Source organism: Camelus ferus, chromosome 12 (genome assembly GCF_009834535.1).
Source record: "Camelus ferus isolate YT-003-E chromosome 12, BCGSAC_Cfer_1.0, whole genome shotgun sequence".
Lineage (NCBI taxonomy): Eukaryota > Metazoa > Chordata > Mammalia > Artiodactyla > Camelidae > Camelus > Camelus ferus.
In genome coordinates, this window is record NC_045707.1 from 39,000,713 (window position 1) to 39,028,621 (window position 27,909).

Genomic DNA, 27,909 nt, shown 5'->3' on the forward strand with positions numbered 1-27,909 from the left:
AAAAATCTCTTAAATATAAAAAGGCCCATTTGTCTGACTCTCAACTAGACTGGTCTTGAGTCGGCAGCATCTGAAACCCTAGTCCCAGAAATGAGTGTAGGTTGCCTCTTACCAACACGCACGTAGGAGGGAAATTTGGATTTTTTACAGAGATATCCTCTATTCCACTGGGGAAGGACCTGGGGGAGGCAAGGGAAGTTGCCTTTGGCATTGACCAGCCTTTGGCATTGACCAGACAATGAACTCATCGTCCTGCCTGGCTCAGAAATAGAAACTGAGCGTTAAACATAGCTCCCCAGCGTCTCCTTCGCCAGCATCTCAGACTGAGGTTAACTTGCTCATAAGAAAGTCAGAAGTGGGGATGCTTACTTAATGCATAAGAATGTACCCTGTCACCCCAATCACCCCTGCTGCTCCACTGTCATCTGAAGGCAATTATTAAGCACCCAGTGTGTACCCAGCCCTCCCCTCCGAGTGTTCCAAAAAAGGAGACTTCTGGATTGGGCTGCAGGCCCCACAATGTGAATGTACTTAATGTGCCTGAACTGTACACCTAAAAGATGGTTAAAATAGTCAATTTTGTGTTATGTATATTTTACCACAATTTTTTTTAACGATACCAAAATAAAAAGGGTTTAGGCTGCGGCCCCCAGACACACCTAATCATACTGATACAAAATAGAAACACTCAGCCAGTGAGCTATTTCCAGCAGTCCTCAAAACGTCTGGGGCTGATGATAATAGCCTCCCCCAGGCCAAAGTAACCACAGAATTTGTTTAAGCTTCATGCCCAGAACCTTAGAGTGAACCCACAGCCATTTCTACCCCTCTCGGGGGGCGAAGTCCTGAGGCCTAGACCAGGGGTTCTGCAACCTGCATGCCCCTCAGGCCTGCCTTGTGAGGAGGTCAATGCAGATTCCAGGGCCCCACCATCAGGGTCTTGATTCAACAGGCCTGCCTCCAGGTCCAGGAATCTGCCCTTTTGAAAGTGTCCCAGGTGACGTGGGGGGACTCGGGGTGTATTAAAGGGCTGAGCAGAGGAGGTAGATGGACCAGATGCAGCCCTTACAGGGGCTTTTGAAATGGCCAGAGGGGTGGGGCCAAGGAGATTTCCGCCAGCTCCTCCCCAGGGAAGGCTGCCCGGGCTCTTCTCCAACATCAGCGCCTGGCTTTGAGCTCTTGACCAAGTCCGAGCAAGGCACACCGTGTGTGGTTCCACCACCATTCCCACAGCTAGTGGACCATCCGCCAGAACCGGAACACCCAGATTCCAGGCCCAGCTCTCTTCCACACCCTTTCCATGACCACGCTTCAGTCTTCTCCCTCTGTAAAATGGGCCTGATAATGCCTGCCCTGGCTGCTTCCGAGGGCGGTTGCATCACGGGTTCTAGGCCCTGTTCTCCCAACTGCGTGGCCTTGGGCTCTTTACACGTCGCCCCTCTGGATCTCAGCTTCCGTATCTTTGGAATGGTAACAAAACAGTGCCTAGCTCACGGAGTTCCCTTGAGGACTAAACAGACTGATGCAAGAGTCCATTTACATGCAAGCCTTCAACCCAATGGGACACACACAAGAAGCACTTGAGTATTAACTATTAGTATATTCATTATCATGCTGCATGTGGATGTGCTTGGAAGGGAACACATCTCAGAGATGAGAGTTGTCACCCTTTTATTATTAAGAAAGACCAAAACTTGTACATGCCACCCACCCTGTGATTACAAATCATGATCCTTTGGCTTCGAGGTGCCAACAGTGACTTTGAGAAGCCAACTCTTTTATTTCAAAAGTGAGTTTCTCCACTCTCTGGGCAAGAGGCCTCCTTTATCAGAAGGGCCCCCAACCCTGCTGCTCCTGGAGCGGCGTCTCTCCGTGGGGAGCCACCCGGAGCTGTGTCTCAGGCAGGACAGTCTCAGACTGCACTCCACCTCACCCAATGATGTCACCTTCCAGCCACACAGAACCATTCACAGGTCTCAAAACACACCCAGAAATTGCTCCTCCTTCCAAAGGTCAAGCAGTTTCTGCTTCCAGAACTTTGCCTTCTTGATTGCCTTAGCCAAGACCCTCTTCACCCTGATCGTCACTTGGACTGCAGCTCAGCCGTCCCCACCTGCAGGAGGCCTTCTTGCCACCCCTTTTATCCCATTTTCCTGTGTGTCTTTCTCAGAGCACTGACCTCTCCGTCACCTGAAAGGACCTCATCACAGCCCCTTCCCCCCTGCACATCAAGCTCTAGGAGCCCCTCATTCATGCTCCCCATGACAGCAGTGCCCAGCATGTCGGAAAATACCTGATGACTGACTCGTACATCCCATCCAGGGTGAACTTAGAACCCAGGGGCCCTGAGATGTTCCTATCCGTGCCTAGGGTCCTGGAGCCATTTTTCAGAGTTCCTCCTTTCACTAACAAGCGGCTAGGTTTGATGGTGAATCTTGCTCTAACGAAAGGTGACAGAGCTCGGGGTTAGGAACCTGGAGGCTCTAGAATCAGACAAACTTTGGTATCAGTCCCGAGCTGCTACTTCCTACCGCGTGGTCCCCAGCAAGTCAAGACCATCTGATAAAACCACCCTCGCAGTGTTTCAGGGAGACAGAAAAACAGCCTGTGTTTAGGCACTTGATATCTGGCACGTGGTGGACATTCAGTAAATGTTATGAATCCTGCTACTATTGTTTGTCCTCTGAAGACAGGCTCCTGAGTCCACCACCTGCTAGCCATGTGACCTTGGCCAGTTTACCTACCATCCCTGCCACTTCTCATCTCCAAATGAGGAGAAGGCTTCCTAAGCTCACAGGGCTGTTGGGAGAATCAGGTAAGACTATCTGGGTAAAGCACTGTACCCGGCCCATCCTGAGCACTCCAACAGCGACAGTTAGTGACATCCACGTTGTGGCCTTTTCTTGTAAACACACGAGCCCCTTGAGGGCAGGGAACCCTGTATACTCACTTCTCTATCCCTAACACCAAATGCCTGGCACATTTTTCTAGGAGGAAGGACATGAGGGGGTTTCTTTTTGAAGTCATCCCACGCCCGTCACCATCCAGCTTGCTTCCTGGTGTGGGAGACAGGGTAGGTGGGACACAGAGAAGGCGCAGGGCTGGGTTGGTTGCACAGCACCACAAAGGTAGAGACTTTCCTGGGAGCGTGGAGAGTTCACAGATGGTAAAATCCCCAGCTGCTCACACACCTACCAGTGGAGGGGGAGGCTGGTTAAATGTTAAAAATGAGTCAACTATCTCTCAGACAACAAGATCAACAAACAAGAAGGTGATGGGGAGAGAAACAAACAGGGTGTGAAGGAGAGAAACAGGCACCTGCGCCCCGGCTCTTATGCAACTTAACCCTGTAGGGGGAAGGGGGGAAGGGGGGCACAGGAGACGGGAAAGCAGTGGAGTTGGGGGGAGGGCAGGGGAGCCACTGAGTTAAATTAGATCCTCCCCGACAGGTTGGGTCACAGCCTGGCTCACAAGGCTCATTTCGTGCTTCTGTGACACCAAAGGGAAGATCAAACACGGAGTGGCGGTTTTGCAGGTCGTCTGATATGTCAAGACCGTTAACTGTTTCTGAGTTTAGCAATTTGGCAGAATGTGGAGCAGAGCTGCTCGGGTGGCCAAGGGCTTTGACTGCAAAGAGTTTCTTTTGCAATCGTGTCCTCCTCTGCTAACTGTAAAATAAGATTATGAAGCAGACTCTACATGAAGTCTTGGCCCTCAAGGGGGAAAGCCAGGTGTCAGGGGCTGCACGGCACCACCTGCACCACTCGCCTTCAGCACCATGACCTGTCCCACAGTGGCCCACGAGCCGGGGAACAGACTGGTAGGGTGTAGGCTGGGTACCTTCCAGGCACCCCCAAAAGTGCAGCCCCTATGTCTGTGAGTCTCTTTCTGTTTTCTAAATAAGTTCGTTCGTGTCGTTTTTTTTCCTTCCCAGACACCACATATGAATGATATCATATGGTATCTGTCTTTCTCTGATTTACTTCACTTCATATGATAATCTCTAGGTCCATCCACGTTGCTGTCAATGACATTGGCAGATACAAACTACTATGTACAGAACAGATAAACAACAAGGTCCTACTGCATAGCACAGGGAAGTAGATTTAACGGCTTGGAATAATGAAAAAGAGTGTGTGTGCGTGTGTGTACACAACTGAATCACTATGCTGTACATCAGAAACGAATACAACATTGTAAATCAACTATACTTCAACTTTTTTTAAAAAGGGGGGAAAAAATGTGGTCCCTACATACCCAGCCTGGAATCTTTCCCACCTTCATTATCCTTGTATCCTAGGCATAACTTCAATTTTCAATCAATCCAGCATGTTGACTGTGTCCCCGAGTGCCTAGGATGTCCTTGGCCTACACTGTTATGAAGATTACAAAGTGGAATCAGACATCCTCTGAACTCGTCTCTAAATTTTAAAGGCAACTGCTCAGAACAGAATATTGAGAATGTAAGGGAGACTGGTTTCTAAGTTAACTGTCCACAAATCCTGATTGCTCCTTTAAGTAAATTCAACAGGTTATATTTGTCATGTGCTTTTTTTTCATTCAATCTAAAAACATTCTGAAAAATGAGGGGGTCTCAGAACTTGAGCTCTAGTAACTAACATGGTAACTCCAGGAGGGTTCTCCACCCCTAGAATTTCTTCCCCTGGAATAACCAAGTAGAGAAATTTGCTTGTTTTGTTTTATAAACTAGATTCCAATTCCGGCTCTGTCACATCCTAGCTCTGGAACCTTAGACTGGTTACTGAACCTCCACCTGCCTCAGTTTTCTCATCTCTAAAATGGGACTAATAGTAATACTCCTCAGGACTGTTGTGGGGATGAATGAGCTATTATAAGAGCACTTAAAAGGTGCCTGACACACTTTTAAGTCTTACTTTATTAAGTAAATACTTAATAAATGTAGCTATATACATAAGGCAGCACTGCCTTCAAAAGCTAATGACCTACTTTTAAAGATCTCTAAGGGCAGGTTTCAATTTATGTTTTACAAGTAGAAAGGCAGTATAGAATACTGGTTAAAAACTCAAACTGTAAAACCCACATTGCCTGGGACTGAACCCCAGTTCTGCCTTTTACTTGCTTTGTGATCTTGGCCAAGTTACTTAACCTCTCTGAGATTTAGTTTCTGTAAAGTTTGGAACTACTATTGCCTTCAGCCTTAAGTGAGTGAAAACACATAGTAAGTAATAGCAAAACATGACAGTTTTCTGTTGGCATTGTATTTCTAGGGGAAGGAGCACCAGCAATTCCCAGGGTCACATTTGTAAAATGTCAAGATAACAGTCAGAGCCCCAAGAAGCAGCTAGGTATCCAGCCATGAGCCACTCTCACTCCATCTTAGCTCTGTTCAAAGTCGCTAGCATACAGTTCATCAGTGAAGGTGTAGCAAGGAGAAATTAATTAAAGTTGGCCTGGCTTGCTGCTCCAGTCCCCCATCCCCATCCTGCAGCAGGGCTGAGAGCAAAGGGGGACAGACGGAGGGGCAAACGCACAAGTAGTGGGAGGAGCCCACTGGCACGGTATCGTTGGCTGTTGCCTCTCAGTGGGAGCCACCAAGACAGCAGAGCAGCCACAAACTGCAGTGAGAGAGGAGAGCCCCACTCCTCCTTGCAGTCAGCATCCAAGCATCCCTGAGGCTGGAAGGCAAGGAGACCCCAGTCCTAAACAGCAGCCCCAGTGACAGGGCTCAGCCCCAGACTCTGAATCCTGGTGTAGAAAGGAACAGACACCTTCGTCCTTCCCCAGGGTGACCTGCCCTGAGAAGCCAAAAATGCACATACAAGCTTAGCCTCTAAGCCTTCTACACGGCTGGAACCCCATCCCACGCCTCCAGGATGGAGGCAGAAGATTCACAAAAGAGCTTATGCCCAAGTGGAGCTTGGGAATCTCTCACTGGGGACAGAGCAACACAAGAGTGGATTTCAACAGGAGCATAGCTAGAGGGGCTGCAGGCTCTCAGCAGAGGGAAAGTTGCCCAGAGGAGGGAGCTGGATCTTAAAAGACACAAGGAAATAGAGGACAAAACAGGGGAAAAGGGCAACGACACAAGACCCGTGCACCCAGGGAACAGCTTTCTACCCAAAGAGAAGCTAACCACTGAAGACAAACCTTTCTCTGCCTTTTAAGAAAGCACTGAATTGTCTTCCAGGTCAGACTGAAGCTCGAAGGTATTTTGCAACCGCACTTCCCTGCCTATCTAAAGACGCCCAACTAGCCAGTCATCCTCCACCTCGGACGCATTTTGCCTGTTTCACGTAATGTGGTCCATCTGACTCACGAGGCTCCACTTCCCAAAGATTCTTGCAGCTTTAATGCGCTGGCTTAAGTGGCTATGATACTTTATCAGAGTGACAGTATACTTTATTCTTTAGAGACATCAGCAAATTTTGCCTCTGGTGAATTGGTCCTGATGGAGAACCTCAGATATAAAGGAATGGGGGAGAAACATTAATATGGATTATTTTAAACACACACCCACGTGTGCATGTTTATACATTATGAAAGCTGCTCATATAAACTTTATGTGTATAAACTTTATGTGTGTATGAACATGTATGTGTGTGTGTGTGTGTGTGTGTGTGTGTGTGTGTGTGTGTGTGTTTTAGTCCACCTAACAAGAAGATCTGCCCTGAGCTGCCTACATGAGGCTCTGGGTCTCAATTTCTACACCTGCAAAGGCACAAGGTTTCTCAGGCTTGGACACCGTGAGGCAAAGATTCTAAGACTCACTCTGGTTTGGTGTGGAGAGAGATGCTGGGACCCACTGGTGATGTCCACTGTGGTCACACCAAGGAGAGATAGGAGGGTTATTTGCTAGTACCTGGATCAGCTCAAAGGACCCTCCTGATAGTTCCAAGATCCTGAATAATCATCTGAGATCCAAACAGAGGGTTATTTTAGAATCTCTAAAGGCCTCTTAGTTCAAACACTCTGAGCACTGAGTTATAAAGGGGACACTTGTGAGTTCAAAGCCATCTCTTTGCTGCAAATAGAGAAAAAAATACTGTTTGTGTTGGGAAGATCCGTCCCAAACCCACTCCCACAAGCTCCATGCACACGCAGGCCCCAAGGTGGTGGTCACGAGTTTCTCCTCCCCCAGGACCTGGTGGGATGGTGGAATGGTTTCCCAGCATCTCTGCACAGCTGCTGACTCACAATATCTTCTGTGAGAGTCTAAAATCATTCCCATTATGAGCAGTTCTCACCTATAGATAGACCCCCCCTTCCATAAAACTTAAAAAATAAAGAGAAAGTGGAATTTCACACGGGTGACAATAATGACTTCTATGGAGTCTGAGATAGAGCTTGGGAGAGGGAACAGAGAAAGAAGTGACTGACGGACCCTGAAGCCTCAAGACCTGTCTGTGGGGAACTTTCCAGATTCCCATTACAGCACTGACACTGAGGCTTGAGAGTTGATGGTAACTTTACATGAAGGTCACATAGCCAGCAAGCGGCTTCCAAGTCCTCTTCTTCCCACACCGTAGTAACATGGACTAGACATCCCGCTGTGGGCTGCAGTGGGGCAGGGCCAGGGGATCGGGAATGTCGACAGGCCCAGGAAGCGAACTCACCGAGGATGGGCAGAGGAAGGAGAACCTGGTTTCCACACGGCCCATCCCACTGCTCAGAGAAACTTGGTAAACAGTCTGGGTGTTCCTGTCCCCACTTCCATTTCCCTCCAGCTTGCACAGCCAAGCGAGATGCTACAGCTGCTGGAGAAAGAATGCTATGCTGTGTTCCTTTAGGAAATGATCTGGGGACCAGTTCAGTCTCAAGGGACTGCTGAGAACAAGAAATCACCAACTGCAGAATGCCCTAATTAGCCAGGCTTCTAACCACCAGGCGGGCAACATCAGGACCACGTGGTTCCTCCCCTGGGCCCTGGCATCCTCATGCATTCATCCCACTCCGCTGCCTACAGACTCCTCGAGTACCAGGGGCAGAGAGTCTAGCTGCTGGGGGTACTCTGAGCCATGGCCCAATACACAGTAAGCAATTTACTAACACCCTTAAAAAATGGGGTGGTACAAGGTGGCCTTGAGAGTCTGTTTCAGGATAGCAGTTCAGAGACATGTGCACTGGTCCTGACTGCTCCCACCATTTGCAGCCAGGAAGCCTCAAGTCTCACCATCAGAGGCCCCCTGCAGGTAAAAGGTAAATGTCTTATCAAGAGAAAATAGATCATTGATTTCCCTCTTGGACAATCCCAACCCGAGGCAGACTTGGGAGAAAAAGAGGAAGATTTGATGGAGCTGAATATGGAGAGGGAACGAGGCTCTGAGAGTCTGGAGCAGTCAGGGGCGACCGGAACAATGTCATAAAAAAAGCAGTTACGTTTTCTGCACACCTGCTACACACTGGGCTGTGGAATTCAGACTCCAGCAGCACTATCTCATTGACTCCTCTGTTATCCCTGCTTCACAGATGAGAAACTGAGACACCGAGAGACTCAGTGACTCGCCCAAGGCAACATGCTGTTCCTTTATTCCTTCAGCATCTGTGGATTTCACACGTGGCTCGGGCACTGCACCAGTTCGGGAGCCACAGAGTGGGCGTGCTGGGCTCCAAGCCTGAGCACCTGGATGGGCCAGTCTGCACAGGAGAACATGGTGATGCTGAGCCAGGAAGACACAGGCAGGTGGCCCACCTGGGGAGGCTGGAGGGAGACGGAGTCTTGCTGGACAGAGTTTCTGGAAGGCAGAGCCTCCTTCCTCTGAGTCTGCTGTGTCCTTGAAGCCTCCTCAGGGTCTCCACATAGTAGGATCTCAAATAACTTTTCTGAGAACCTATTCCGCCCACACCTTAGTAGAGCCGGCCCCTAGAAACCCTCAGGCAGCAGGTAACCAAGAGCTGACGGTGGAGCTTAAAACTATTTCATTTAATTTTTTAAATTGCGATCTAATTGACATATCACATTAGTTTCAGGTACACAGCTTAATAATTCATTGTTTTTCTATATAGTGAAATGATCACCACAATAGGTCTAGCTAGTTAACATCCGTCACTACACATAGTTACAAATATTTTTTCTTGTGTTGAGAATCTTGAATATCTACACTCTTAGCAACTTCAAATACACAATACAGTATGGTTAACTAGTCACCGTGCTGTTCACAACATCCCCATGACTTCTTTGGTTTTTAACTGGAAGCTCATAGGTTTCACCCATTTTGTCCACCCCCACCCCTACCCCTGCCTCTGATAACCAGCTAAAACCATTTCTGAAAAGTCTCTATGAGATGCTCCCAGTGCCTGTGGACTTGGAATGAAGAGTTCCTGTCTGAAGGGAGAAACTGATGATAGCACAGTGGAATTAATTTCACACACTTGGGGAGGGGAGTGGGGAAGAGCGGGGACAAGCATGACAGCCCCCAATGTGCAGGTGAAGGGACTGGGGGCTCACTTTCCAGAGTCTCTCTTGTCTCAAGTCACAAACAGATGCAAAGGTTTCAAAGGCCTGGGAAGCCCCCTGGCAGGCCCACCAGCTGGGCCGGGACACTTCTTCCCTTTATGTGGGAGGCTGCTGAGAAAGACGAAAGGCAGAGGGAGGCGCTTTGTAAGAGGCAAGGCTGAAATATTGATGAGGGAGAATAACTGCATTTCCCCACGACAGGAGGACTGGCGCTGCCGAGAAAGGACTCGGGCACATCAAAGCTGCTCCGTTCACGGCACTCAGCTCAGCTCCAGGCCTCGGTGCAGGCTGTCCCCACCCCTGAAATGCCCTCCCTACTTTCTTACCCCTCCACATCCTCCCTGAAGTCAAGACCACCTCCCCCATGAAGCCTTCTGATTGCCCCAGCCTGCACGGATTCAGAATCACAGAAACCTCAGAATATTAGAGCCAGAAGGAAGTTTTGAGATGAACCAGCCCGGGTCCCACACTCTCCAGGAAAAAGTCCACAGGTGGAGTGACCTGGCTTCCAAGCCTCTCTCCTGTGGGCTTCCTTCCACCGTGCCCTCTGTTCCTTCCAAAGTCCACCCCCTCCTCTACTGAATCCTTCAGTTCCTTATACAACATTCCCTCCTGCCCTGTCCTGAGATCAGGCCCTGCACATTCAGTTCAGGCCCTGTTCGCCGGCCGCCCGCCCCCACCACCCGGGTGTGACAGAGACTCACAATAGCATGAAGAGTCCCCTCTGGTCCTACCCATCGCATCCTCCTCCCAGGGCTCACCGCGCCCACCTGACTGGTCCTTCAGTGGTCCCTCAATGCCTAGTCCAGGACTGAGTCCAAAGTCCTCAGCAGGGTCCCTGAGCCCTTGTGAGCTGGCTTCTCCCAGGGGTCCCGGCTGTGCATGAACCCCACCCCCTCTTTCTGTCTATTTCCGCCTTAAAGCCGTCCCCTCTCTGTGGGTTAAACTGTGTCCCTCAAAAAGATCTGTCCAAATCCTAACTGCTGGGTACTGGTGAATGCGACTTGATTTGGAAACGAGGTCTTTGCAAATGTAATCGAGTTGAGATGAGGTTACATGAGGGTGAGCCCTAATCCAACAACTGATGTCCTTATAAGTAAAGGGAAACTTGGACACAGAGACATGCAGAGAGGGAGATGGCATGAAGACAGAACACACAGGGAGAGCTCACCAGAAGGAGGAGGCAGAGACTAGGGGATGCACTGACAAGCCAAGGACACCAAGGACTGCTGGCACCCAGCAGAAGCCAGGAGAGAGGCACAGACAAGAGTCTCCCTCAGAGCCTCTGGAAGGAACCAGCCCTGGATTTCAGGCTTCCAGCCCTTGGAACTGAGAGAGAATAAACTGCAGTTGTGTCAAGCCACCTAATTTGTAGTAATTTGCCATGCTAGCTCTAGGAAACTAACGCACCTAGCCACACACACTCCAGGACCACACAGAGCCCCTTCCTCTGCCCCTCTTATAATTTCTTAACTGGGTGCAACGGACCAACGGGGGCCTTGAAGCCAAAGCTGGCTTCCAATCTCAGCTCCATCACTTCTGAGCTGAGTCACCTCAGACAGGTCCCTTGAGCTCTCTGAGCCGCAGTTTCCCCTCTGTAAAGTGGGGCACCACATCATCCCCGGCACTACTGATACTGTACATAAGTTGCATAGCTAGAAGATGAAGAAGCATCAGCTGATACTACTATGACCACTGTGTCTGGGAGGTCTTTCTTGTCCTTCTGGAGCTCATCCCAGGACCGTCCTCCACCTCCGTCAAGTGTTCCAGGGTCTGCCTTTGGGAGCACTTTCCCACTCTGGGCTCAGCAATCCCTTCTTCCGCCCAGTAGGCTGTGAGAGGGCTCTGGAGCCCCTGCCCAGAGAGCAGCAGGGAGGCTGGATCTCCCCAGAGACTTCCTTTGTGAGCCTGCCAGCACCCAACCTGTTGCTTTTAAGGACAGTCCCCCTGCCAGCTCCATCTGCCTTGGGGACAAGCTGTTTAATGGAGCGAGAGTTGGCTCCAGGGAAGACAATGAATTTTAATGCTTCCGGACACAGCAATCAGCCAGAACCCAGCCTTCCAGGCAAGGCCAGAAGAGGCCTCAGGAGGGGCTTCTTGCAACCCAATCCCCTCCTCCTCGGCACCTAAGCTCAGGGCGGCTGGGCGGCTGGTCCAGGTCCGTCAGCTGGTCAGTGGCAGTTAGCTCCTAAACTGGGACCTGCCGTGGCTCTGAGTCCTACAAACAGCAATGTCTTTCATAAAAATTAAAAATATGCAGAGAAGGGGAAAAGGGGGTGAGGAAGGATAAACTGGGAGTTCAGGATTTGCAGATACTAACTACTATACATGAAACAGATACACAACAAGGTCCTACCATATAGGACAGGGAACTATATTCAGTACTTTGCAATAGTATGTAGTGAAAAAATATGAAAAGGAATACATATATACATATATATACACACACAACTGAATCACCATGCTATACACCAGAAATTAACACAACATTGTAAATCAAATTCAACTAAAAAAATATGCAGAGAGGAAGACAGGAAGTGAGGGGGAAAGAGGCAAAGGGAAAAGTGTGTGTCTCTAGTCTAGAAAATCAGCGAGACTTCTCCCTGGGTCATTCCATATTAGTGGAATTTCACACCTACGAGTCTAAAATGTGAAAACCCTGTTACAGCAATATAGTTCCCTCTCCTAGGGTCAAGCCCTCCTTACCCTACTAATCTTCACTGTCCTTTCTTCCTACCTTCCCATAGGGTCCTGAAAAAGGAAGGGACAATGACCCTGATGTGATGAGATCAAAGGAACAGGGCCCCCTGCCATCCTCCGGAGAGCAAGCCGCACGGTGAGCTGACCTCAGTTATTACCTGTCTCCTTGACGTGACTGGGATCAGAGTTTCTTAAGCCACATGCTCAGCATTAACAAAGCACACTGGGGGTGAACCCCAGAAGGCCCCAGGACGACACCGAACACTGTATGCCTGACCCCGCGTTGAATGAACAAAGGAATGAATGAATGACTGGGGCCAATGAATGAAATAGTCCTGATCACAAGGTTAGAAACAGCTTTTCCAGTAACTTGGTAACCCACCCACCTACCCACCCCAGTGCAGCCTCAAGTCCCTCTTTCTCCTAACTCTGGATGGGAAAACGATGCCAATAGAATTGAGTGGCTCAGAGTCTACGGTCCTGGTCTTGGCTCAAGTCCATCTGAACCCTATCAGAGCCACCTCCGAGGGCAGCTAGTGCAGGCAGTTCCCACCTGTTCTTAAGCCAAGGAAGACTCTGCTAAAAGAAACCCTTGGGCAGAAAATCCAATCTCAGACAGACTGGAGCAGAGCTGCTCTGAGGGGGAGAGTATGTGCACCTCCCCATGCCTCCATCCTCCCCAGCAGCCCCTGAGATTTCTCGGTGGAAGCCCAAGTTCCCTGGCACCCAAGTGAAAACGCCTGATCTTGTTTTATGCAGCTGAGGAAATGGAAGGCTAGAGCAAGGGACATGCCCTCAGTCACTGCCAGAGCAGTGGTGCCATCACCAGAGCCCACGCAGCTTTGCTCCTGGTCCATTCTCATCTCCAATCATTCCACCAAGCGCTGGTCAGCCACACCCACCAGACACACATTTCCTCAGTAGGACATGGCCCCTTGTGCCTTGGTGCCTTTGCACGTGCTATTCCCTATCCCTGACCCTATCCCTCTTCTCTTACCCTTGGTCCTTGGGTGGTGGGGAGACTCTAAGATGACTCCCAATGATCCCCAAATCCTGATGGTCACAGCCTTGTGTAATCTCCCTTCCCCCTTAAGAGGGGGCTAGCCTAGCAACTTCCTTCTGATTAATGGAATCCAGTAAATGTGAGGAGATGTCGCTTCTGTAATGATGTCACATAAAATTACAATTTCCATTTTGCCACACTCTCTCTTGATGGCTTTGATGAAGCAGGTTGCCACATTGTGAGCTGTCCAACGGAGACGCCCATCAGCAAGGAACTGAGGGAGGCCTCTGGCCAACAGACTGGCCATCTTTAGATGTGGGCCATCAGGGAAAACAAGTCTCTCCAAGGTGGTGACATTGCTACTGAGACTTGAATGAGCCACACAGTGACCCAGGGGAACAGCATCTGGGCACATGGGAAAGTAGACCCCGAGGTGGGTCCAAGCTTGTTGTTCTCATCTTGTCATATGTCACCAAACTACACAGAGCTTTGGCATTATGACTCAGGGTGTGGTCCCTGCCCCAGCATCAACCAGGAGCTTTTCAGACCTACTGAATCAGGATCTGCATATTAACGAGATAGCCTAGTGATTTGCATGCATGTGGAAGTTTGAGAAACTCTAGTGCATGGCCCTCAAAAACTGATTGTTGAATGAATGAATGCTCTGCAGATCAAGTTTCCAACTCCATCTGCAGCCCTCACAGCACCCAGACAGGCTCCCCATCCCAGACAGCAGGGAGTCAATTTCACACCCTATAAGCAGGCTGACTGACAGCTGTCAGCAGAATGTGGTAGAAGACCACTAGCCCCCTTCAGGATCAAATCACCCACCGGCTGCCTACACCCAAGTCCTTCATGGCCTCAGCCCCCACCCCACCTGCCGCTTCCCTGGAGCCTCACATGGAGCTCTAGATTCCACTGTTAGTCTGCAAATGGCTATCAAACCCACACAACTAGGTTAAAAATACTCTTCACACTCGTCAGGTCTCCCCACTGTTAAATCACCTCGAGGAATCTGACAGCTACAATTAGCAAAATATGTAAATCCAGACTTTTCATAGAGAGGGCGCCCTTCTAAGTTACGATGGCACAGCACACGCCAGAGAAGAGGGAGTGAGGTTACATCATCTCTTTTTGCAAGACCGCCAAGTGACTGAAACTGGATAGTTCCAGCAACTTGAGTGGGGCTTGATCTCCACACCGATGTGTGTGTCTCTGAGGCGTCAGCCTGACCCCAGCATACCCCCTCTGGGTCTTCACGTGAAAACAGATTTGTGCACTGTGCAACTGTGGGTTAATCTGTCCTATTGAAAGTCTATGAGGGAAATCGCAGTTCCAAAACTGGAAACTGTTTTCTTTTCTTCGGAGAGCCATCCCCAGTCTGGAAGAAAATGCTAGTGAATCCCAACTCTTACTTCAAGACAATAGAGTAGGTCGCCTTTGAAATAAAACCAAAGCCTGAAAATTGCTGAGAAATAAGTTGCCATATGTGTCAAGTAGGAATTGTCAGCACTCACCTTTTCTTCCTCTTCATCCAGACTGTTAGAAGGATGAAGGAAATAAGAGAAGGAAGGCCTTAGCAAAGTCCTGGGCAGAAAGTCAGTGGCCAGCCAGCACGAAACACACCAACACCATCTCACTGGAAGTCTCAGGGGCGCACCATTCACACAAGAGCAGTGATATCATTAAAGTGGCCTGAAGACGTTCTCTGCCTCTTCCACCCCTAGGTTAGCCGTATCACTGTCAACGGGACAAGAGGGGGTCTGCTGTCCCCTTTCTGTTCCCTACTCTGAGCTCAAGTGGGGAAGGGTCTTGCAGCATAATAACACATTGCAGTTTGCAGTGCATTATCATCCATACTGGCAAGGGAGGCTTCCATTCCACCTAAGACTCCCTTAGAGCAGGGGTCAGCAGACCACGGCCCACGAACCAAACCCTTCCTGCTGCCTGTCTTTGTAACTCCATAGTTTAACTGGAAGACTGCCATACCCGTTCATTCATTTATCACCTAAGGATGCTTTTGCTCTATAACCGCATAGTTGAGAAGGTGTGACAGACACCATATGACCCACAAAGCCCAAGATGTTTACTGTCTGGCCTTTAAGATGAAGTCTGCCAGCCCCTGTTTGAAAAGAATGAGGCAATGCTCATAGCAGAGTAAAAGGACAAGGTACTTTCCATTCTGCATTTAAAAAAAAAAAGTCAGAATATTTGGCTGATGACTGGGTCCCCAGATCCTGATCTCTAACTTAGAGCAATTCTGCCTTTATAACAACAAGATGGACCATGTGCAGAGATGCCAGCCAACCTGGAAAAAACACTGTAGATAACAAAGAACCAACACCACGCCTCTGCTGTTAAAACAAGTCCTATACTGGAAAAGCCCCCCAAAACTGATGCCTCCAACCGATGTGCCCCTGGACGTCGACTCAACATGGCTGAAGGGTGGTGCCTCCTTTACAGTCAGAGGGGTCAGGGAGGGATCGATTCTGACTCCCAGTGTGTGGTCTGCAGCCTGCTGAGAAAGAATGGCCTCTCTGAACCCCCTTTCTCCTAGGTGTTTCTTCCAGCATGGTCTGACCTGCCAGCCCTTCATCACTCTCACGTCCACTGGGTAGGCAGCAGTGCCTGGGCCTGTCCTGTCATGTGGCGTTCTCTCAGCAGAATCATTTGTCTCCTCACATCTCTTCCTCCTCTGCCTTTGCTCCAATCTCTGGGCCTCTGACGAGGTAGAACTGATAAATCACTTGTAATCTTTTATTTTTTTAAGAAACTGACATCTGGATATAAAATCTACAAAAGTCTGGAAGGCGATACAGAAATATCCTTTACAATAGTTCTTGCCTTTTTTCCCCTAACAATAACCCCAATGTTGGCATTTTCCTTTATTATATATTTTCCACCTGCCAGAGGACGGTGATGACTCTAGACTCTGGTGTGAGCAATCTGCCCGGAGGACATGTAAAGGAGGAAGCTGACCCCATAAAGCAGGAATTCTGCAGTGGGCACCCCCATCGCCTCATTCTCTGCACTTCGCTGCAGCCAGAGCTGGTCCCCACCCCGAACCCATGCAGGACTTCACCGCCCAAATGAAATGCAGTGAGTCCGCACACTGGAAGCACTTGTTTTCTCTCCTGGAGGTTTTACTGCAATCTTGTTTTGAGGATTCACATATGTTTCCTTTCTTCCCACCTCATTTATCACTGGAGTTGGTATCTGCTTGGCTGAGAAAATTGACTCTTCTACTGTGAAGGACGAGGTCAGTTTATGATGTCTGGAGCGGTAGCCAGAGATGGAGGAAGGCAGGGGAGAACTCTATAATTTTGACGATAATGGGGCTAGTTAACTTTGCTGAAAAGGCACTTTTGAAGATTGAAAAGCAACCCATTCTGCTTGGAAAGCCTTGCCCTTTGGGACACTCTTGGTTGCCCATCTGAGAGCTGTCCCTTATTGCCGGCAGATGCCTACATGTGTTCAGAGAGGCAAGGGGCCCGGCTCTAGGGAAGGACACATGAATGGTCCAAGCCCGTTACAGCATGTCCACTGCCCTCTGTTCTCTATTCTCAGCCTCTCTGGTAGCTGGAAAAGGCCGTGTGACCCAGTTTAGGGCAAGGAGGAGAAAGACAACCACCGGGACTCAGAGCAGAACCTGGCACAGAGTAGACTCTCAATTTTAGGCATTATTATTGTTATCATGATCACTATTACAAATTTTAATAGACCCTTTCCTTCCCTTTTCTCTCTCCCTTTCTTCCCCTCCGCCCCTCCACGGTGAGCTGGGCTGGTGTGCACCGGCCACAAGAGCTGACCATGTGGGTCTCTTCCCATCACTGAGCTCAGCGGCATCACACTGGCAGCCTGAAATCAGCCATGATGGGAACATTTACACCACTGAACCTGACAAATGCTACAAACCAGGACCTCTTTCCCCCAGAGAGCTAACATTAAACATTTACCAGTACCTTCCCTCCTTCCCCTCTTTCCAACCATCCACCTTCCTCATAAACCATTGAGTACCTACTGTATGCATGGCATTATGTTAGGTTCTCCTTGAGAACTCAAAGGCGATTACATCATTGCCCTGCCTTCAATGAATTTAGTCTTGTAATAAATTTATATCAATTAAGATACATTTGGCTGCAACCAGGAATCCCAACCAGCAGTGGTTCATTCGTAAATGAAAGCAGTCTGTAGTATGGAGGTAAGTATTGGTCTGGCTGCGCAGCAGAGTCATTAATGTCCCCAACAGTGCCACCCCTCCTGTTGGCCATCCTTTGTATTATCAACTCTCCCCATGCTCACTGCCTCATGTGTACAGGAGAGCTGCTATGGTTCTAAGTATCGAGACTGCATTCAAAAGCAAGAAGCAGGAGCAAGAGACCTTTTTCTTTTTATCCAGGAAAAAAAAAATCATTGAATCCACATAACAAATTTATGAGGTAGATTCTAGAACTATTCTCATTTCATTGATAGGGAAATTGAAGCCCCAAAAGATGAACTCACTTGCTCAAAGCCACACAGCTTGAGCAGCCAGAATATAAGCCCCAACATTCTGACTCTAGAGCGTGCACTGTGTCAGGAACACTGCTAACTAGAGAGGCTAGAACCTGGGAGCAAAAGCATGCAATCTACTGCCTATTTAGTTGCCATGTACTGTTCTCCACTGCTGCATGAATTTATCTTTCAGCCTGAGACTTTTTGTTGCTCAGGAATGGAAATCCTGTTTGCTCACTCTTCCATGACCCCCACCCCAAACATGGACATATCAGGTGCTTGCATTTGTTAACTGACAGGCACCCATCTAATCTCTATGACCATCCAACCTGAACGGAAAATCTTGCTGTTCCAGGCGCCAGCGGGCCTGCGTTTGGCTCCTTCCTGTGCTAATTACCTACTTGAAAACCTGAAGACTTGGGCTCTAGTCCACTTGGCAATCAGACCACCACCTTGGCCCATCTGCCTGTAACTGCACACCCCCTTTGCTGGGGCTGCATTCCTTTTCACTGTACCCGCTGCTTGGGAAGATCTTACCGTTCGTACTGTTCCAATTACTTCTCCATCACAGAAAATTCCAACCTCACTGGCATCCCCACCAACTATCCTCCCGAGACACAGCAAGAGGAAAAACATCAGTGTTTGCTAGAGTGGCCAAAAGACTTGAGTACTTTATTATTAGTCATTTTTTAATTTTCTATTTAAATGAAGTGCAGATTTACAATGTTAGTTTCAAAGTGTACAGCAAAGCGATTCAGTTATACATATACATATTCTTTTTTTCAGATTCTTTTCCATTACAGCTCATTACAAGAAACTGAATATAGTTCCCTGTGCTATAATTTTTTAAGCAGAACAAGTTCCTTACTTGGTTTCTCCGGTGTCCCTATGACATATTCAGAAACCCTAATCTGCACAGAAAGTCATCTGGTTTGGAATTTGAAGCACCACTTAACTAGGGCTTTGGAGGAAGCTGTTAGAAAAGGCTCAGGCTGGGGCTGTGTTTGTCATGCAAGGTTGGGCTCACTTCAGGAGCAAGCGCCAACTACCCACAGGGAATGCAGCTGGTCCTACCACCACCTCTCTCTGACTTTGTTTTGCTTTGTTTTGGTTTTGTCCGGGAGAGAAAAGAAGTGGTTGGACTGAAGCAGCTGCAGGAACCTGACATGACCCTGGAAAAAAGATCTCCAGGTGCCACCACACCCATCTCAGGGGTGACATTCTAATTCCCTTTTCAATAGGCATTGAAGCAAAATCCGAGCTTTCTAAATGGGCACTCTGGGTGGCTCAGAACATCCCCATTATGCTAGCCAAGGAGAACCTGGGAAGGAAAGCTCAGCTCTTCACTATCCCTGATCCATCTGAAATAGTAAGAAAACTGATCACTTACAGCTGGATGCCGCTGGGCAGGTTCCCACCCACAGTGGAGCGGGTCAGTCTCTGCCCAAGCTCTGGGTTCGCCTCCTGGCTCTGTCACTTACTAAGTGTAATCTTGGGTGAGTTACTTAACCTTTCTGTGTCTCAGAGTCCTGGGTTCTCAAATCTACCCTCAGAACACTGTTGAAAGGAGTAAATCCATAAATTCTACACACTGAATACTCAGAAGAGAACTTGATACATGGTTTTGATTGTAATTAATGTTACTCATTTTATCTGCCTTCCCTCCATCTTAGGAGGCCTATGAAATATATATATATATATATATTTAGAACACAGAGTTTCCATTCAATAAATATTAGTTTTCCTCTGAAAAAAAAAGAGCATCTTAATATCCACTTGTTCTATATTTAAGCCCAGGTTTCTAGATTTTCAATCAATCAACCAAGCATGTGCCCAGCAGAGAGAGACAAGGAATGTTATTCTCAAAAACCTGACTCAGGGTGGTTTTTCTCCCTCCGCCCTCCATTGGAACACAGTCCACATTCATTCAATGAAGGAAACCTGGACCAGCTCCGCAAAGTAGTGCTGGCTGACATGATGGATCGGTTCCAAGGGTCATAACACCAGAGTTCAGCAAAGCCAGGAGACCTCCCGCTACCCTCGCGGGGCCTTTGGCTCCTAGTCCTTAAACCTCACTTGCACAAGGTGGCTGAGAAGTTAAGAAGGCAGCAAACCGACTCCCTCTCCTCCCGCCACTTGTAACAGAACTTCCCCTGGTCCTCTTCTCCCTTTCTCCCTGCAGGGTAACAGCAAGGACGCTCAGGGAGGGTTTGTGCCCGGCTCTGGGGATTCTTGCTATTCACAGAGGCCATCCAAACAAGAAGGACTGTGTGCCACACTCCGGACGCACCTCCCACTTCTCAAAACAAGGACGCTGCTTGGCCGGATCTAACCTAACAGCCACTCCCCGTCTTCCAGCCACAGGGCAAAATGACAGCACACTTCTAAACCACACAGTTGCTGTGAAAAGGCCAGCATCCACCCCACAGAAATTTACAGCAGTGATTCAGATGGGGCTGGAAATGCCTTTATTATTATCATGAGAAACCAAAAAGGGAAGGACTCTGACTGCCACATTTATTGGTTCTGCTCAAACTTCTGATTTCCACAACAGCAGAACAAATTTTCTCCTCTCCCCTCCCCCCACCAAGCTGTTAACTCTTCTATGCTGGCACAGGGCACAGTCCCTCAATTTACACTTTCCTCTAATATCCTTAACTCTGCTCACTGCTTTCTGAGGAACTAGCCCAGAGAGGCTAGCTGGTCAACACTCTTCTTCGGAATCAGGAAGGTCCTCTTCAGAAATCCTATATATGGAAATTAATCAGTTCTTTTCATATCTCTTAACTGGTGCCCACACTGAGCTAAGGGAAGACGATCAATAATCGGTCCAAGCGAGTGGAATCTGTTGACTCCTCAGGGGAGGGAGAGGGGGAGGGGGAGGAAAAGTGTCAGGCGACTTCAGTGACTGTTACTCTGCATGAGGCCACAGACAGATAAAGGACATCAGGCAAGATTCAACCTAACGTGCTTATTTCCTTCAGTGGACACTTCGGGCTCCTGTCAGACTGGGCCGACTGGGGGCCATGACCAGGAATGTTCCTCAAAGCAAAACTGTGAAGGCATCAAAGGCTAGAAGTGATCCCCACTCCCCTCCCCCCAATCCAGGACCAAGTGAAAACATGTGAACTGTGACACAGTGACAAAAATACCTGTCCCACCCATGAAAACACACCGAGAGTTATCCTCCCTGTCCAGCCAACCCTGCCTCTGTCTGCGAAGACCTCTCAGAGGCTGAGTGCCACCAGCAACTGTTCTGTGAGGCAACAACCCTTTCAAGGCCCCAAAATGTTCTCAAAGGGACTTCCATCTCCCTGGACCACCTTCACTGCCACTGGAACTAAGGAGTGAATTTATCTTTTGAATGAATGATGAAGCCACGCAATACCCAAAAATCTCAAAAGGCACGAAAGGATACTTAGGACGCAAATACACCTTCCCTCCTCCCCTCCGCCCACCCTAGACAACCGCCATCTTTTCAAAGGTATTCACTGGGGGAAAAAAAATGTATTCATAGAACATACACTGTGTGCTAGAACACTGTATATAAAACAGTCCAGGGCATAAAAGCACAATCACAGACACCAGTTTCCTGTGTATCCTCCCCAGATTGGTCTGTGCTTGTACAGGCGACTGGGTGAATGTGCTGGTATGTGTGAACTTTTTTCTTTTTTTAATATATTCTGGTAAAGTAGATATCAAATCTACCATTCTAATCATTTTTAAGGATACAGTTCAAAACATTTAAGTACATCCACTTTGTTGTGCAACCATCACCACTGTCCATCTGCAGAACTTTTTCATCTCCCCAAATGGAAACTCTGTACCTATTAAACACTAACTCTCCACCTACCTCCCAGCCCCTGGCAACCAACACCCTATGTTCTGTCTCTATGAACTTGGCTACTCTAGGAACTTTGCATAAAGGGAACCATATGGTATCTGTCCTTTTATAACTAACATCTCATTTATCATAATGTCTTCAAGGTTCATCCACGCTGTACCATGTGCCAGAATTTGCTTCCTCTTAAAGAGTAAATAATATTTCATTACATATATATACACACACACACACTACATTTTGTTTATCCATTCATTTGTCAATGGACATTTGGGTTGTTTCCACTTTTTGGCTATTGTACATAACACTGCTATAAATACTAGTGTACAACTATCTGTTTGACTCCCTGCTTTCAGTTCTTTTGAGTATATACCCCGAAGTGAATTCCGTTGGTAATTCTACATTGAAGTTTGGAGGAGCCGCCATACTGTTTTTCATGGCAGCTGCATGTGCTGGATTACTTTTAAGACAAATGTTAGCATACTTTCCACGATGTTGTATACTACTGTTTTAAAATGCATTCCTCACTTTTCTCACAGTTAAGGGAAATGAAGTTATATGTTAATCCCAACTTGATACTACACATCCTAGATTTCAAATCGTGGACATGAGAACTGCTAGGAAACAAAATGCAGTGGTGTTATTTTCCAGTGATTACTTGTGGTCTAACAGGTGGTCTGACAGTCTTTACTCCTAAGATATTTCTTGCCCTTCAGAGTAACTGTCCTGAAATAACCTTCTCTCAGCTGTAATCCCAACTCCCCCAGGAAACAGGGTGAAGAGCAAGAGTGTCTCTAAAATGTTGAACACATGCATTCTGAGTAAAGATCCTGTCCTCACAGGGGGATAGCTAAAGGATGAGGCAATGGCTGAAATTCTATTTCAGAACATCCACTGGGCCACCATGGAAATTTTTCCAATGTTAAAGAGAACCACTTCACAAACGTCAGGCAAGGAGGTTTAAGAAATCAAGACAAGAAAACTGTCATTTTTGTTTTAGTGAAAAGAAAGAACCACACAGAACAAGCAAGCTGAACACGGACCACTCTGAATGGAAAGGGTCTTGCAGGCACTGAGAAGAAACCCCAAAAGGGATGTGAGGGCAGACTGTCATTTTAAGACGTTAACTTCTCAGCCATGTGATGAATCACTCTGTAGGTTGACACTACTGCATGGAGGTCACCTTCAAGGACTTTTGCATCTACAGAGTGAAATCAAAGACTGCCTATTAATCACCAAAGGAGGACAGCGTGACCAGGGCAGATGAAAACTTTTTAACTCTGTGTGTGTGTGTGTGTGTGTGTGTGTGAAAACAAAACCAAAAAGGGTTGTTGCTGGATATAATCCTAGAGACTTATCTTACTTTGAAAACATTCTGTGAAAGAAAAATGTTTATCTTATTTTGATCCTTGTTCTTACAAGGTAGTGCATTGGATACTTCAGGGATGTTGGGTCTTCTAAAAATTATTCGGAAATTCTGCCACTGGCTCTTTGCTTTGGCTGTCGGGAAGTGGTAGAGGAAAAAGCATTTTTCTGACCTGACTTAAACCTGAACTCAGGAAGCAAAATCTCAGAGGCAAAGTTCAGTTTCCATCCCTCTACTTCAATCCAACACATAAGCGATTAGATAAGACAGTGTTTTCAGAATGAAAACGTGTGCCATTTTAGGGCATCAAATTCTTCCTGGCTCACCGCAGGCCATCTGGAGCCCTGGCTCCAGTTCTCATTAGCTTTGTAATTTTAGAGGACAGAGCACTGGTATTCCCAGACCAAACTCGGTGGTTTTACCCATTTGCAACCTTCCCCAAAGGTCCTTGACATGTTGACATGTCATCAATTGTTTGATTTTGCTGAGGCACAAATCTGAGTCAAGAGCATCCAGGTGAGGGTATAGAAGAGGCCAGGTGAGGGGCCTTAGGTCACCAGAGATCCGCCCTTATGGGTTGATGGCATGGGGTTTTATCTCTTACATACTCTCACACACTTACTTTCATTCTTTCTTTGCAAAATATGGCTCTCCTTAAAAAGATACCTGCCAGAGTTACTGACAGAAGCAAAGCTAAAATTAAAAAGTCTAGGAATTGAGAGATTCCTTAAAAAACTAATAGACTTACCATAGGATCCAGCAATCCCACTCCTGGGCATATATCCAGAGGAAACTCTAATTTCAAAAGACACATGCACCCCAATGTTCACAGCAGCACTATTTACAATACCCAAGACATGGAAACAACCTAAGTGTCCATTGACAGATGACTGGATAAAGAAGCTATGATATATTTATACAATGGAATACTACTCAGTCATAAAAAAAATGAAATAATGCATTTTGCAGCAACATGGATGGACCTAGAGATTATCACACTAAGTGAAGTAAGTCAGAGAAAGAAAAATACCATATGATATCACTTATATGTGGAACCTAAAATATGATATAAATGAACTTATTTACAAAAGGGAAACAGACTCAGACATAGAAAACAAACTTAAGGGGAAGAGGGGGTAGGAATAAATAAAGGAGTTTGTGATTAGCAGATACAAACTACTATATATAAAACAGATAAACAACAAGGTCCTACAGTGTAGCTCAGGCAACTATATTCAATAGGCATAACCTATGAAGAAAAAGAATATATACATGTATGTATGTGTAACTGAATGACTTTGCTGTACACCAGAAACTAACACAACATTGTAAATCAGCTATACGTCAATTAAAAAAAAAAAGGTCTGGGTTGATAGTTCTTAGCTTAAACATAGTGACTTCCCCTAAATCTGAGATGCTACTTAAAATCTTCTTATGGATCCTAAGTCACAATAAAATTTTAAAACACAGGTCACTTTAATGGCAAGCTTTACTTAATAATGTTATTTATGACCTTTACTCTTATAGTTGGATAATTCTTAAAAGTGTGAAAAGATTACTGCACTTTTTGGTTTATTCTTCACTACATATTACACTATTCCTGCCGACAATCCATAGTGTTTGAGGTGGTCTCGAGATACGTCTCTCCTAAATGGCACAGCGCCTGACTTGTTCTGGCTTCTCAGTCTCTCCCACCACTGAGCTCTCCCATCTTCTTTCCGAGCATCTTATAGTTTCACTGTACATCCATTCTACTTTCAGGACATGAAATTTTAAATAGTTCATCTGATTGTCCCTATACTGACACGGTTTTCCCTCTGTCTCCCTACACTTAATTCAGAAAATATGGCAGTTGGATTTGTTTATGTTAAATGCTAGGTTTGGTGCTTTACTTGCATTATCTTATCAAAGCTTCTCAAGGGGAAGCCAATATTATTATCATCCACATTCTACCGATGCAGAGACAGAAAAGGGAAGTAGCTTGCCTAGAGGCACACAGTGGGTAAGCTCTGGAGCCAGGAACGAACGCAGGGCTATTGTGCTCCAAAGCCTGGACTCTCTGCTACCACAGGAGGAAAGAGATTCATGGAGTTCTCGGCTAGTGTGGGCAGCAGGGAAGAAGAGTCAGCAAACATACAGATAACTTTTTGCCTTCCAAATTCCACTGCCCAGCTCTGGAGTTTACGAGCTGCACAATCTTGGGCAATGTTTCTCTGTGCACTACAATTCTCTGTGCCTCAGTTTCTTCACCTGTAAAATGAGGATAATAATAGTAGCTGTCTTACGGGGTTAAAAAAGTTAGCATACGTTAACTGCTAACACTGTGTCTGGCCCCTGAGAAGCGTACATAGGTGTGAGCTTTCATTGTTATCGCTGTGAACTTCCTAGGCCTCAGTTACTCAAAACTCAGCACTTCTCAAAATACAGTCAGCATTCCCCAGTGATGGATCCTGTTATACTGAATTAGGGTATGGATTGGAAATCAGGTACCTGATCCCCTATGTCAAGTAACGTGGTCACCTGACCTATAATGTTTATACAAATAAGCCATGGTTCTTCCCATAGAGGAAATTACAACCTAGTGGTGGGAAGAAATAGGATGGATTTTGATCAGATGCAGGATGTAGAAACCACTGAATAAAGGTATGGGCAAAATTTAAAAAACAAACTTCTTTTGAACATACTCCTAAATGTAGGCTACAGACAATGACCTCCTCCCAAAGAACACAGCATAGAAAGCGGGGTGAGGAGACAACTTTCTAATGGAGAAACTTGACAAGCACTAGCTCAGCCAGGTGATCAAGGTCAAAGTCAACAGCTGCAAGTCATGCTGAGAGTATATAGCCTTGACAGGATATGAGGACAACAGTCCTTTACCTCTGTGGTCTCCCTCTCCAAATCCCAAAACCCCAGTCAAGTCATGAGAAAAAAATATTAGACAAAATCCCAACTGAGGGGTATTCTGAAAAATACCAGTATTTCTCAAAATGGTCACGATCCCCCAAAACAAAGAATTGCTGGGAATCTGTCACAGCCACATCCGAAGAAGTCATGACAACTAAATGTAACGTGGTCTCATAAAGGGGATCCTGGACTGGGAAAAGAACACGAGGTAAAAGTGAAGGAAATCGAGATAAAGTATGGACTTCAGTTAATAATAATGTACTGATAGAGGTTTACTGGTTACGACAAACGTACCACACTCATGTACGATGTTAGTAGGGGCAACTGGGCTGGGAGCATATGGGAACTCTGTGCCATCTTCACTAAATGTGCTAACTTTTTTCTAAATCTAAAGCTATTATTGCAAAATTTAAAATGTATTTAAGAGGCTTTTAAATGTCTATTGAGCAGCCGACTGAAAATCTCAGGGACAAGGCAGGGCATAAATTCACCTTAGTTTTCTTGCTAGTGGTATAGTTTAGTGAGATTCAGTGATCCAGCTGCTAGAAGACAGAGCTAAGATTTCAACCTGGGTCATCAGACCTCAGGGCCCACCCAGTTAATACCTGGGCTCGCTGCCCGCTAGTACGATGGAAAGCCCCTGTGGGTACTGCAAGACCAGTGCTAATTCAATGCTGGCCCTGTGGTTAAAAGTCCCACTGGACTGGCTGTGTCCGTGGTCCACTCAGCCGGTGGGTGGCCCACAGTCTACCTCACCGCCCCAGGACTTGATGCTTTAGAGCTTCTGTGTCTCACAGCCGCACCCCAATCCAAGACGACATCTTCCCAGGTTGATGGGCAATTTCAGCCAACTTAAAATGTATTCAGGCTCTTCATTTTCCACCTCATTCCAAAGTGACATGATGATGGAAACAGTGAGCTGGCCTTTTCTCAGCAACTACTCCTTTTTGTCCCACACACCTGCGTGCAATGCGGTATGCACTCAGAGAGCAGTCGTGGGCTTGCCCGAACCTGACGGCAAAGAAGCTGTCTTGTAACAGGCTTCAGAACGCTCCCCCGTGGAGCTACAGTTATTAGGGCTGCTGCCTCCGACTCCAACTGAATCTTCCAAAGATCAAGGATTTTAAGCTACAGATGTTAGTTCTGGACAACAAAACTGTCCCCCATCAAACAGGTTCTAGATACAGAGAAGGGGCCTGGAGGAAAACAAAGATGAAGTAGACAGGAAGCCTCTAACACACGTACCATCTGCAGGGGAAATATGACACAAATATCACCATTACCACACTAGTAACCACCATGTACTATCCGCCTGGCTCTTGAACGAGTATTTTACAAATATTCTCTTACTTAATGCTTGAAAAAAATCCCTACAAGGTCGTGGCTGTTCTCCCCACTTTACAGATGAGGAAAATGAGGCAGAGACATGAAATAACTTTCAAGCAGCAGAGCCAAGCACGGTTGTCATGATCCAAAACCTCGCTACCCAAGGAAGAAAGCAATGCCCTGTGTCGCGGGCTCTCGTGGATAACAGGGAAGGACAGCGAAGCAGAGGTGCGGACAGTTTATACAAGGGCATCACCCGGGCAGGCGAGACCCGAGTTCTGCATTTCTAACATCTGACAATGGTGATGCTGGTGGTGTGGTCCTCGGACCACATGTCTGAGTAGGCGCCCTTACCCAGCAACAACGGCCATCAACTCACAGACTGTTCTACACGAGGGAGAGGCTGGCCTCATTAGACTTATATCCTGGGTTCATGGACACCAACACAGGACTTAGAGTAAATTAAATGGTCTTACTCTGCCCCCAAAGGGTGTGAGAGAGTTCCCACTACCATTTTTCACAAACCCAAAGGCACCATTTCTCAGCCTTTCCGAACCTATATCCCTAAGACACTTTCCCAGCCCATCTTGGCCCTGCTTAGGCCAGAAGACTTGTCTAGCTTTACTCTCTGGATTTTATATAGAAAAGAAAAATAACAAATTGAATGGATATGCTTTATCAAATTACAGTCTCTCCCCGTTCTAATGCACATCCCCTCTAAATCTTACTGACCTACCACTGAAGATAGCTGAACTAATAGATGTCATAAAGGAAAGTTAATGTAATATAACAAAAAGAATTGTCCTTCACCACTGTATGTGGAATTCTAGAATGAATCT

The 27,909-nt window shown here is 47.0% G+C and overlaps 1 protein-coding gene and 1 long non-coding RNA gene across 5 annotated transcripts in view; both read right to left on the minus strand.

Moving 5' to 3' along the window:
• CHST11 (carbohydrate sulfotransferase 11) overlaps positions 1-27,909 on the minus strand; it is a 249,545-nt gene that overhangs the window by 153,573 nt on the left and 68,063 nt on the right. The window lies entirely within an intron of this gene.
• LOC116667689 lies at positions 3,012-27,410 on the minus strand. The gene is made up of 4 exons (XR_004324674.1): positions 27,400-27,410; positions 16,939-16,943; positions 6,842-6,850; positions 3,012-3,347 (listed from the first exon to the last, which is right to left on the minus strand). It is a non-coding gene; the product is annotated as an uncharacterized LOC116667689 (long non-coding RNA).